Below are 12,337 nucleotides of genomic sequence, written 5' to 3'. Positions count from 1 at the left end.
TTTTTAAAATTTAACTATATTTATTTCTTAAATATTTCAAAAAATATGGGGTATTTTAAAGTTCCAGACTTTTAAAAGTGGTCTTGAAACATTTTACTTTGAATTAATGAAAGATAGAATCATTCCAGCTATAAGGTTTGCTCAGAACTTTTTTAAAACAAGGATATATTTATAAACATGATGCATTTCCACCGATTCGATTTCAACTAATTAAGTATATATAAGCTAAACAATTAATTCTTTTATCTAAAATAAAAACTAATTTTTTTTAATAATTTTCAATTGAGTAAAATTTCAATTTTCATATCAAATATAAAAAGAAAAATGTATGAAGAAATTTAAAAGAGCGTTAAATGTATTTTACACTCCACGAGATGACTTCATACACAATTTATTTTTAGATCAAAGAAATAGAAATACGTATAAGGGATGCATGACAAATCATTTAAAAATTTAATTTGAATTTATAAACTCACGTTTGAATTAAAATAGATTAATAAAGACATAAATTGATTAATAAATTTTCTTTTCAAAATGTTTCTTTTTTCAGGAAAAAAATGGTGCTTGTGTATAATTTTATTAGCAATTTATTTTTAAAAAAAATTAGAATTATAATTGATTTTAATAATTGAACAGAAACAAAATTGATAGTGCTGTAACTATGAACCATTGTGTAGTGAAGCATTTTAAAAAATGAGTGGTTTTCGAAGTCAAAGAATGAAAATTATTCCATTAATTAAAATTTAATTTCACACAGATTTTCAGAAAATTTTGAAATCAATGTTAAGATTTTCTCACGTCACCTCGATTATCAAAAATGGAGAATTTTTAATTTTTCTTGGACATATCTGTAATTAATTATAGCTTGAATCATATCAAAAGTAACACGAATAAATGCCCTAAATTGTTGCTTTTGCACAAAATATCCTCCTGGGAACTAAGTCACCCATTTTCTAATAAAGGAATAAATCTCAAAAGAAATCTTCTTTCTAACCGAGGCATTTCTCGCCTTTCTTTTTAAGGTCCTTTCATTTTTATTTTGCAACGAATTATGTTCTAGAAGGTAGATGAAAGGAAGATTGAAGAAAACAAACAAGCTAAATGTCAAAAAGCATTACTGTTGCTCTAAATAAATTACAGTTATTCTATTAGGGCTAAAATCTAATCAACTAGTTTGTTTATAGTACTCGCTTTTTGATTTCGTAAATGTAAAGGAATTATATAAAATAGTTCTTTTTTTTAAAAAATGCAATTCTGATCGTGATATTTGAAAATTAAAATATAAAAGATGCAGAAAATGACTTATATGTGCCTAATACATAGTGATAACGAAAACTGGAATGATTCATTTTTTTGTTTTTCCATCTTCAATGATACTATCTACATTTATTTAATGCAGGAATTAAACAAATGCAGATATTAAAATTCGCTTTATGAATATCCTCTTCAAAACTAACCAAATACCAGCCAAAATAAATGTTCATGATTTACATTTTTTTCTCTTGTATGCATCTTGAGTTTTGAAGTGAACTTTTCCAGAATTAATTGGGAACTCTACCGTCTCACTTCAAATGTATGTAGCATTTAATGAATGAGAGTCGAATATTTCTTCATTTTGAATTCAGCTTAAAATGGCATGCAAATTTGTATATCATTGAACTGATAAAGAATTTTCTAAAAAAAAAAAAATCACATTTGACCATCACTATTTCTAAATATAAATGTAGACACGAATATTTTTTATATGGGGTTGAAACATTTGTTGGTAGAAAAGAAAAAAAAACATTAGTATGTTTCTGTTTTATAAAATTAAAGAATAGCATTATAAGCAATAACTTTTCATAGCCTTGTTCACTAAATTTCTTTTTCTGTGCTGTAAAATTTTAATTCTGTTTTCATTTTGAATTTAGTGTTGAATTCTCCTCAAATCAGCCTGTTGAGTACCAATACACAAACATATTGAGACACAGACATTCGTCTTTATTATTAGTAGAGATATCAGCAATACATTATTGGGCAATCATAGGAACATAACTTAAAAATAACGCCCCCCCTCTCCCAAGCTGCATGCATTCGATCGATCGTTAATAACTTGTCATGGAGAGATACAAATACTTTTTCAAAATATGCAGCAACTTCTAATACATCTGCATTATAAATTAATCGATAACTTATCTTCATTGAGTTGGAACGCCAAATGAAATGAATGAACGCCAATGAAGAGAATATAATGGATTTTTAACGACGAAGAGCTGTAGATCTTATTCGTTTAAGAAATTTAGGAAATGGATGGTTGTTATGCAAACACGTTAAGCAAACAAAAAAGAATATGGTAATTCTAACATTCGAAGAAGACGAAAAAGATTTTGAATATCAAATCGAAAGAGTCGAAATATATATAAAATATCTATCATATGTGGTACTTGGATATGTTGTAAAGTATTATAAGAATACGAATTTTTTTAAACTATGCGTAAGTTAATCAGTGTTTGATGCCATCTATGCTTAGAAATAAAGTAAAACAGAAAGGAACCAAGAGAATTTAGCATCCTATTTTCTATCATGTTGTTTTATTCACCACTCCAGAGTGTTGAGAATGGTTTGTACTTCATATCTAAGAAAAGAATGCACTCATGAAGATATACTATTATCCTTATATATTCAATCATGTAGTACTTCAAAGTATTTACTCACACTTATATAAGGATAAAGTGACGTCTGATTAATTACGGATAAAGTGAAGAAGTATACAACAATTAAATCTTTATCAATCCTTATTACTTTATCGTATATGAAATATACAAAGAAGAAATATTGGAATCGTCAAAAATTTCGACCTCAAGATGTTGACGAATTATCACATTTCAGAGATACCTCAGATCGAAAAACTCATTTTTGGAATTATGTCTGTCTGTCTGTGAGCACAAAATCTCAAAAGCACTTTGAACTCAACATGTCGAGTTTGGTATATGGCATTTGTGCATTTTCATCTAATTTCGAACGAAATCCATTAAGAGCAAGTCTGTCTGTCCGGCTGTCCGACTATAAGTTAATATGATAACTGCAAAACAAAAAGTGCGACCTGGATAAAATTTGATATACATATTTAACATCTAAAGCATAAATAGTATATATGAAATTTTGATCAATCCATCAAAAGGGTGACTGTTTGTCAGTTTATATTTTTGCATGCATATAAATACAATAATTCTAAAGCGTAAAAACTTACATGAATGAAATATGGTTCACAGTTTTAGCATCTGAAATATATATATTTATTTATTAAATTATGATCAACATCTGTCAAAGAGTTGTCCGTCTGCAGTTCTGTGCTTTCAAAACCATATAAAAGCGCTAACTCAAAAATACAATGACTTAAATATATGAAATCTGGCATATGATTTTGTCACAAAAATTATAGTTTTGCATCAAATTTTAGTTTCATTCAAGGTTATGATAGTGTGCTCTTTCGTAACCATTATTCGCCAGTTGTATGCGGTATATAATACACAAATACCTTCATTGGAGAATATGCGAATAAGTCTAGGGATGACAACTAACGCTAGTTTCCTTACATTTATATTCAAATTAAAATTAGTATCATTTTCTTAAAATTTGTAAATCTTTACAAAATTTAACCATACAACTCACTGACTATTTAAATCAGAACGATTTTCTTATGATGAAAAGTATCTTCCCTGAAGTAATTCCAGGCATTGAAATATTGTTTCTTCAAGCCTCATTTGTTTGTGATCCTTCATTATTAACTATCGATAATATCTTTTTACATCCAGTAAACATTCTCATAATCATCCACGTAGCTTTTGCTAAAAGTCTCACTCGCTCATTTTCATAGATATTGTCTCTTACTTTTAGGTAATGAACTCTCTCTATTGTGTAGACAGGTTCTGTAAACTAAGTGTTTTGCATATAATAACCTTTCACCAAGTTTGTCAGTAGAGTTTTTGCTACAGGCTAGAAGGGTTCCTTCGTTAGTTTCTGAGATATAGTCTGTGAGAAGCTTTTTCGCGATAATTGCTTTTCACTCAGGTTTTCCAAACATGTTCCTAAAACCTGCTTGCATATAATAGGAAACTTATTTCTAAGATGCCTTAAGCATTATTTTATTGAGAGTAGAAAAAGAATTTTAAATCGTGCCAACAAAAAATATACATTGTTTTTCTTGATATTAATTTCACTTAAATAATCGCTCTCTGCGAAATCCATTTATCACCAGTTCATTGAATAAGCTAAATACATGTTTGTAATAGGTATCAAGATATCGGTCATACCATTTCTTAACTTCTCTGTGATTTTAAAGTGCTTAGTTAACAGATTAAAAACTTTAGTTAAACTGAGTTAAAAATATTTTATTTACATGAATTGCATGAAAAACCATCTTCATAAGATTTTTGGAAACATTATGATTTTGAAAATGAAGAATCAAAAAGCATTTATAAATAATGAAATAAGTATACATTAATATTTAAATGAGCCTTTAAGAACATAATTAACAAGGCTTTCTTCTGAATAGGTATTCAAAGATTATTTATGCCATTGAATGTCTTTCTAGTCTAGTTCACTGTACACTTCCAAATTCAAAATTTAACAAAATGAATCGTTGAATTTTGATTCAGAATACAAAACGATATTTTAGGATAATTTCAGATCCGTAAACAAGATAATTTAAAAGCACTTAAAGACAATTAAAGGTTGAATAATTTTAAAGTATTTTAAGACGATTAACGCTTAGTTAAAGAGCACTAGATACTACGGAAAGAGAGGTAAATTTTCTTCGAAGTTTTTTCTTCGAAGTTTTTTTTCTTCGAAAAATCTTCGAAGCTTGAGGTATTGTTAACTAATCTGTTGCCAAAAAAGGGAATGCGTGAGATACATTTCAAAGCTTGAAAATCAAATATGTATCGCTTTCTGACTTGATAATAAGGGTGATAAGACTGAAACTCATCACGTACCGCATTAAGATAATCCCTAAGTAGGTGCAGAGTTCAATTTATTGAACGATCCCTAGTTATAATTCTTCACAAATGGATCTTTATGTGTAGTGATGTTTTGACGATATCAGTTAACCCTCAAATAGCGAATCCCGCGATTTTCAGGGATTGAAAACCAGTCTATTTTTTGCTGCATCCCTCGACTTTAGCAGGTTGATACATTTTTCTTTTGCTGTTACAGCTTTAAAATATATTATGTCTTTATAGGGTAGCATATAAATAACAATTTAATTCGTTTTAAAAATATCTCAACTTTTTTTTTTTTTTTTACAAACGTTGCATCTAAATAGCGATTTTCAAAAATCGGAATTTTGAGGATTAATACGCATTTCCGTAAAAAGGATTAAGAAATGTGCAAATTTAATTGCATACCTTAACACCGGCATATCTCAGACATATTATTTTAAAATAATAAATAAATTATTTTGAAATAATATGCAAAATCTGAAAGAAAAAAATACAATTAGAAAAGATTAAAATATGAATATCTATATATTTGTAGAGGTATATCGCAAAGATGATAGGAATTCGGTAATGCTTTAATTCTTAAAACGGCTAAGTGAAAAAAAAAACCGTTCTTCATGATTTAGCTACAAAGCAGTTCAATCGTATTTATTCATATTAATTCCTGTACACATTTACATTTAATTTAATATTTTTTATATTTGTGAAGATGGAATTTTGAAATCGGCATTTCACTCAGTTTCAGACGTGCTACAATTTTGAAATTTTGTATATAAGTGTGTTCTCGAAGATAAAACAATATTTAATATTTTAAGAAATTGAATATTAATTAATTAATTTTAAGTAAATATTTATACTATTTGAGAGGGACCTTAAAATAGTGGATTTCAGAAAAAAAAACTGATTGTAAGATTGCATAATAATTATTGAAATGATTATGAAACATATTAAAGATTTAAAAGTAGAAAATAATAAAAAAAAATGTAATAAAGTTTTTTAAAATACGCTTTTATTAGAATAGTGAAAAACAGAAAATAATTTTTTAAACCAAAATTCTAAGGTAGAAAAGAAGATGAAAGCTTGAGACGCTGAAAACAATACTATCAGAAATTTAACCCATAGTTCGTATCATAAGAAAGAAAATTAATAAACATATTTTATAAATTAAAATGCATCATGAATATGATTAGAATTCCTATTTATTTAGGTTTTTTTCTATAATCGGAATACGCTGTTGTGATTTTTAATTTAATCTACAGATTTTAAAATAAAAAAAATCATTTTCTGTATTTTAGTATATATCAGTATAAATTTTTATCTATTTATTTACAGTAGTAGCAAAAGTTGGTGAAATTGTACAACAGTTATAAAAACAAATACGCTTCGTCTTAAATTCCCTTTCAAAATAATTTTCTGCTTTTCAATTTTATGTCATAGATATAAGAGGTTAAATCCTTTTTATCTTATTTGTTAAATAAAATATGTCTGTTTATGCCATGCGTAACTTTAAATGTCTGGCAAGCTCTTCTGTAAAGTTGACGTAATTCTTTGTGTCTGTTCAATGCCCTTTCTTCGTGAATGGGTCACAGACAAGTTGTTTATGTCACTTTTACTAATAAGTACAAAAGAAATGTTGTGAGGAAATGTTTCAACTCTTGAAATCATCACGTCAGTATTATGTGACACGAATTAAGATTGTCTCCTTCTGTCGAAACGACTTTATAATAAACACTCGTAGGATGTGCTGTATGATTTTTAATACTTCAACTCTTGAAGATGGAACTGAATTTATAATTTTGAATAGCTTCGAAATGAAATTCAAACAATCAAATTGCAATCTTCTTTTTAATTTTCTTTATTTATTTGAACTTGATGTCGTGCGTTTTATGTTTACTTTTAGTTTTGCCGATGACTTATTAAACAGTCATCTTTTATATGAATTTTTATGCTTTTTCGATTGAAACATATGTTTGGTACAAGAGATCAAATCTTAAGTCACTTTAAATAATGTCATAAAATCATACTAAAATTGATTAGTTAACTCAATTAATATTCCAGGTAAAACACAGAATTTCAGTGCATGTAGGATTCTTTAACACTTATTTAATTTCACTTGTTTCATGTTTGTAAAAATAAAATTTTATAATCGATTTTTCACTCATTTCCTGAAGTGCTAGAATTCTGAAAATCTGTGCTTTGTTTGAACGTTTGTATACAATACACAGTTTAAAAAGTTTTGGAACTTAATCATCAGTTAATTAAAGACTGTATTAAATTATGATTCCTTGCAAATATCGCCATCTGATAATGAATTTGATAAAACATATATTTCGAGTTTCTATAATATTTATAATAATTAATATAAAATATATTAAAAACTAAAAAAAAAAAGAAAAAAATTTAAATAAAAAGCTTTACATTTCTGTACAATAAGAGAAATTTGTTTTCACAAACTCTTTTATTTAGCTTATTAATGATTAAATTTATTTTTTATGAACTAATTACAATCTTATTTTTTAAAGATAAGATAATAAAGTTTCAAAACAAGATTTCCTAAGAATTTTAAATCAGACTGCCTGGATTAGTGCTATATTTAGCTATCAAGATTTTTCTTTTAATTTAGCACATCCGTCAATCTTTCTTTTTAAATTTCTTGCTGAACAACCATTTTAGAAGAGATAAAAAAAAATCGATTTATAATTTAAGCAGAGCTGACTAAGGCTACTTTTCATAGAATCGGGATCACCAGATTGATTTGAAGATTATGAAATAATTGAGATTGATCAATGCCCAGAAGATGTGTAACAATACAGCTGTCATAAATACCAACGAAGAGCGAATGTAATTGAGGTGCTCTGAATTTCATTTAGTAACAAAATCGATTTGATGCTGCTTTTCAGATCAACAATCACTACTGTGTGAGAATATGATTGTCATTATGATGTGTGAACGCTGATTTAAATGACAAGCATCATTAAATTAAATTATTTAATTAGAAGAATAGATAATAACAGAAATGAATGTTTGAATCATAACTGATGGATTGCATCTAATTTTATTATTGTTTTTACGTGTTTACCCACTGTGCCTGTGTGTCATACTTCCAATGCATTATCGTTTCTCAAAATTATTAGCCGAAATTCAAAGAGCTATAATTCGGTACAAAAGTTATTAATAATTCACAAACATCTCACGTATACTATGGATTCTCAATTAAATCAATAAAGCAGAAAATTCTCGAAACAGATGTTGCCATGTAATTAAATAATAAAAAAAACATGCAAGAGTTCATTTTATTTATTTATCAAATCAAACATTTACATTAAGTTATTAATCGGCGCATCAAATTATATCAATCTAAATATTAATAACTCAGTAGCACTAACTTATGTTAACACGTCATAAGGTTTTAATCTGAATATTAATGGCTTAATGTCACTTAAATATCCATTTTATTTTATTCTTTTAGAGACCATGCATTATAGTTTTATAAGAAAATAATTACTAAATATTCCTAAATTACTGGATTTTTTTTATTGTAAAATTATTCTATTTCGAAATGTTTAAATTCCAGTTGGATGTATAAAACTGGTATGCATTTAAGTTAATTGCCCCTTGATGGCAAAATTATTAACCATGTCTGCCGATGATAAAAATTGGTAGATTATTTCGAAATCATGCCTAAAATATAAAATTATGATGATGTGAATTTGATAGAATTTTAAATGGTTAAACAGCTGAATAATCTGCGTATACTTTATTATATAAAATGACGTGGAGAGTTTCCTTCATTTCCACTTATATCAATAAAAATCAATCATTGCTTTGGAAAGTAAAATTAAAAAATAACACTTAAGACATTTCTAAGGAGCTTTCATCAAAAAAAAAAAAAATTCTTATTCAGTTGTAAGTACTATATTATACAGTTGATTTCTATTAAGGTATAAAATACACAGTTTTAAAATTAATTTGGATTGGGTGACTTGGTTTAGTTATATTAACGACCCTTGTGGTCACCAGGGCTAATTTGGAATGGACCTCATAATTTTTATACCATGATCAGATGACTGCGATGGCATCTGAATTGGCGATCACTCTACAAATTACCATATCAATTCGAAGGAATTAGAGAGACTTAATTTGTTTAGCATTCACCTGAATTATAAAAATTAATTATTTCGTTTTGATAAAGCAGTTATGAAGCACTTTTAACTGAAATATTATCATTTTCGTAAGCCCACTTTCAGGGTCTAACCTTGTAATTGGAATGAAAATTGTAATTGAAATTTTGAATGATAGAAAAATGTCCTCTTAACTTTTCTATTTTAGACAAGAAAATTCTTTCATTTTCAACTAAAGTTCGTGAAAACTGATCAATATATTAAGCTGAAAACAATCTTTCTCGTTATAGCAACTGAATAGCTACAAAATATTGCAGTCACACTGTTGAATATTTTGTTTCATTAGTAGCTGATACTTTTCAATTGATTCGAAATTCCCTTGTAATATTTTCAAATTGATTCATTTATAAACATGCAAAAATTATCTACTCTTGATATGAAAATTCACTTGATTAAAATTTTGATTTTCAATTTAGGAGCTTAATATGTTATAAAATTTTCAAAATTGAGTACCATGGAGATCTATTTTCTTCTTCTTCATTATTATATTTTTTTATTTCAAAAACTAAATTTGATGATCAATCAGAGTAGTAATTCTAGCTGAAAATGTTTTCTCATCTTTTTAAAAATGTAGTAGAAAGTACAAATGACCGAATTTTATTTAGCAAAATGATTGCTAACTCAAATGGAAGTGTAATGATAACTACTTGAAATTGAAATACTAAAAATGATTGCTAGTTGAAATGAAACAAATACAAAGAGACTTCAGTGTCATTCTCACTTCCATCAATGCGGAAAGAGACCGGAACAAACTACTATCTTTCAAATTATTTGAAAACCATTGTATTTGCTTGATCCATATTTGGAAAAAAAAATCAGTAGTAATAAACACATTTTAACCGTGTGTGAAAATATAACGAGAATAATAAGAGAGATTTCAAAAGAAAAATCAGCATAAGTAGCTAAATAAGTTTGGAACATCTATTTTCTATTTCTGTATATCCAAGTTTAGAAAGCAATATTGATGCGTTTCTCGGATGAGCAGTTTTGAAATGCAAAGGAGGAAAATTCAAAATAAATTTGACAGGTGTTTAGAGTAATTTAAAAAATGAATTTATTTATAAAAGCGATTCTGATAGTTTTTTCCACTCGCCGACCAAATTTTCGAATTTTTCTTTTGTGTTGATAGTGCTGAAGTATAGAAACTCATAACACAATTAAAATAAGCTAAAAAAAAGGTTGTGAATGCAGTCCTGTTAAAATTGATATAAAAAGCTATTTTAAAGTGTATAGAAGATGTAGATGTGCACAGCATTATGTACCTTCCTTTATATAAATGCTGAACAAAGGGTTAACAGAAAGTAAACAAAATTTAAAATGCAAAATTTCATTTTGAGCCGAAATAAAGAAAAATAATTTGATTGAAAACGGCTAGATGAAAATAGTAATTTAACTATTTTAGTAGGTATAAAATTGTGCTTTTATCTCTACATACAAAAAAAATGTATACAGTGAATAGCATGTAAATATAACACACAACTGTAATAAGACAGATATGCACAACATTTTATAACTGGCTTTAATATAAAGAAACGATTTTCTACACATCATTCGTGAGTGCCGTAGAACCTTGGTAGCCGGGAGATGTAGGTAATATGAAGCGAAGTAGGACTAAATCCAAGCAAATAATTATTGTAATTAAATACAAAAATTCTGAAACATTTAAATAATTAATTATTAAAATATTTTCCCCCAAAAGAAGAAGACGATGAAGAAGTATAAACAAGATATAGAATTTTTACTGGTAATATTTCTCCTTTAGGCTGATTGAAACATATAAATGATGCTGGGCTAGCTATATTCTATGCGAAATAAATTTAGAAAAATGAATAAGCCTACCTTATAATAAGTTTAATCTAGTGAATCCTTTTTAACTGATATTAATTGCTGTGATTCACCGAAAAATCCTAATTACTAGTAGCCAAGGGTGATTGATTTCCTTGGATAATCCGCAAAATGGGCGAAAAAGGACATAGAAATATGGTTATTTATAGTAAAAAGCCAACACACACAATTATGTCTATATGCTCTTTATTATAAATAAACAGTAGATTAAGTAATACACTTAAACAAATAGTAAATTTTTATACTTAAAAGTTTATTGGTCATTTCTTTTTAGAAATTTTTTTTTTTGATTTTTTTTTTTTTTTTTCTTCTTTAAAACATTTCTCTCTCTCTCTCTCTTTTTTGTAAAAAAATTTGATATTGAGGTTTTTAACAATATTTCAGGATTAACAATCATACAGAATCCATTGGAGGATAATCGAGAATTTATTGTATTTACAGATAAATAATAAGAACAGTCTAGGACATTAGTTATATTAGAACTAATCAGACAGTAACATTTAAATTAATTTTTGATTCATTAAAACTTCTAAAAAAGTATATTTTACTACTTGCTTTTTAAATAGTAAAGCCACATTTTACTATTTAAAAATTACATTTTACTTCTAAAAAATTAAAATTTATGTACCGATAAATAAAAAACAAGATAAATAAAGACACTTAATTTATATGAAAGAAATTCAAATTTTCTTATCACTTTGTGTGAAACATTAAGAAATGGGCATGTTGGCATGGTTAGAATGGTATTAATGATATTTAGAAATCAACTGCAAAAAGAAAAGAATGCGCACCGGCCGGACACACACACACAAAAAGAATAAAAAAAAGAAAAAGAAGGTGCATCAGTAAAGAATTAAGTAAGCATATCGCGTAGAATTTTTCATCGGAAGGAGGTCAGATACTTTCAGTTCATAGCACTCTGTGTGTTGTGTAAGAAAAAATATTCTGAACAAGGTCATCGTCAAACGTATTGGTATTCCTAGTAAGTGCACTGTTAACCTAGAAAGGCCAGAAACTTGAGGCTTATTTAGGGATGCTGTCCTGATCAGTTTTGAGTAGGCAGTTATTTCTAATTGCACCTAAATGCGGAAGACCAAATTTGTATTTATAAAATAATACACTATTTAATATATTTCTTACAGAAGCGAACGGAAATCTCTGACCAAAAATGCCAGAAATGCAGATAAAACAAGACAAGTCAAATACAAAATTTTAGTACTCTTCTTGGGAATGCGTGTTTGTTGGTTTTAAAAATAACAGCTGATATTCAGAAAGGATGTGTTTATTTTACTTAATTAATTATTGAAAAGAATGATCTAATTGTTAATATTTAAA

The 12,337-nt window shown here is 27.3% G+C and overlaps 1 protein-coding gene across 3 annotated transcripts in view; it reads left to right on the top strand.

The window, feature by feature from the left end:
* The window catches only part of LOC129958208 (early endosome antigen 1-like), a 120,559-nt gene that overhangs the window by 32,752 nt on the left and 75,470 nt on the right, over positions 1–12,337 (top strand). The gene's annotated exons all lie outside the window — the stretch shown is intronic.

This window comes from Argiope bruennichi, chromosome X1 (genome assembly GCF_947563725.1).
Source record: "Argiope bruennichi chromosome X1, qqArgBrue1.1, whole genome shotgun sequence".
In the NCBI taxonomy this organism is placed as follows: Eukaryota; Metazoa; Arthropoda; class Arachnida; order Araneae; family Araneidae; genus Argiope; species Argiope bruennichi.
Note: the sequence above shows the minus strand (reverse complement) of the source record. Positions and strands in the feature narration are given on the sequence as shown.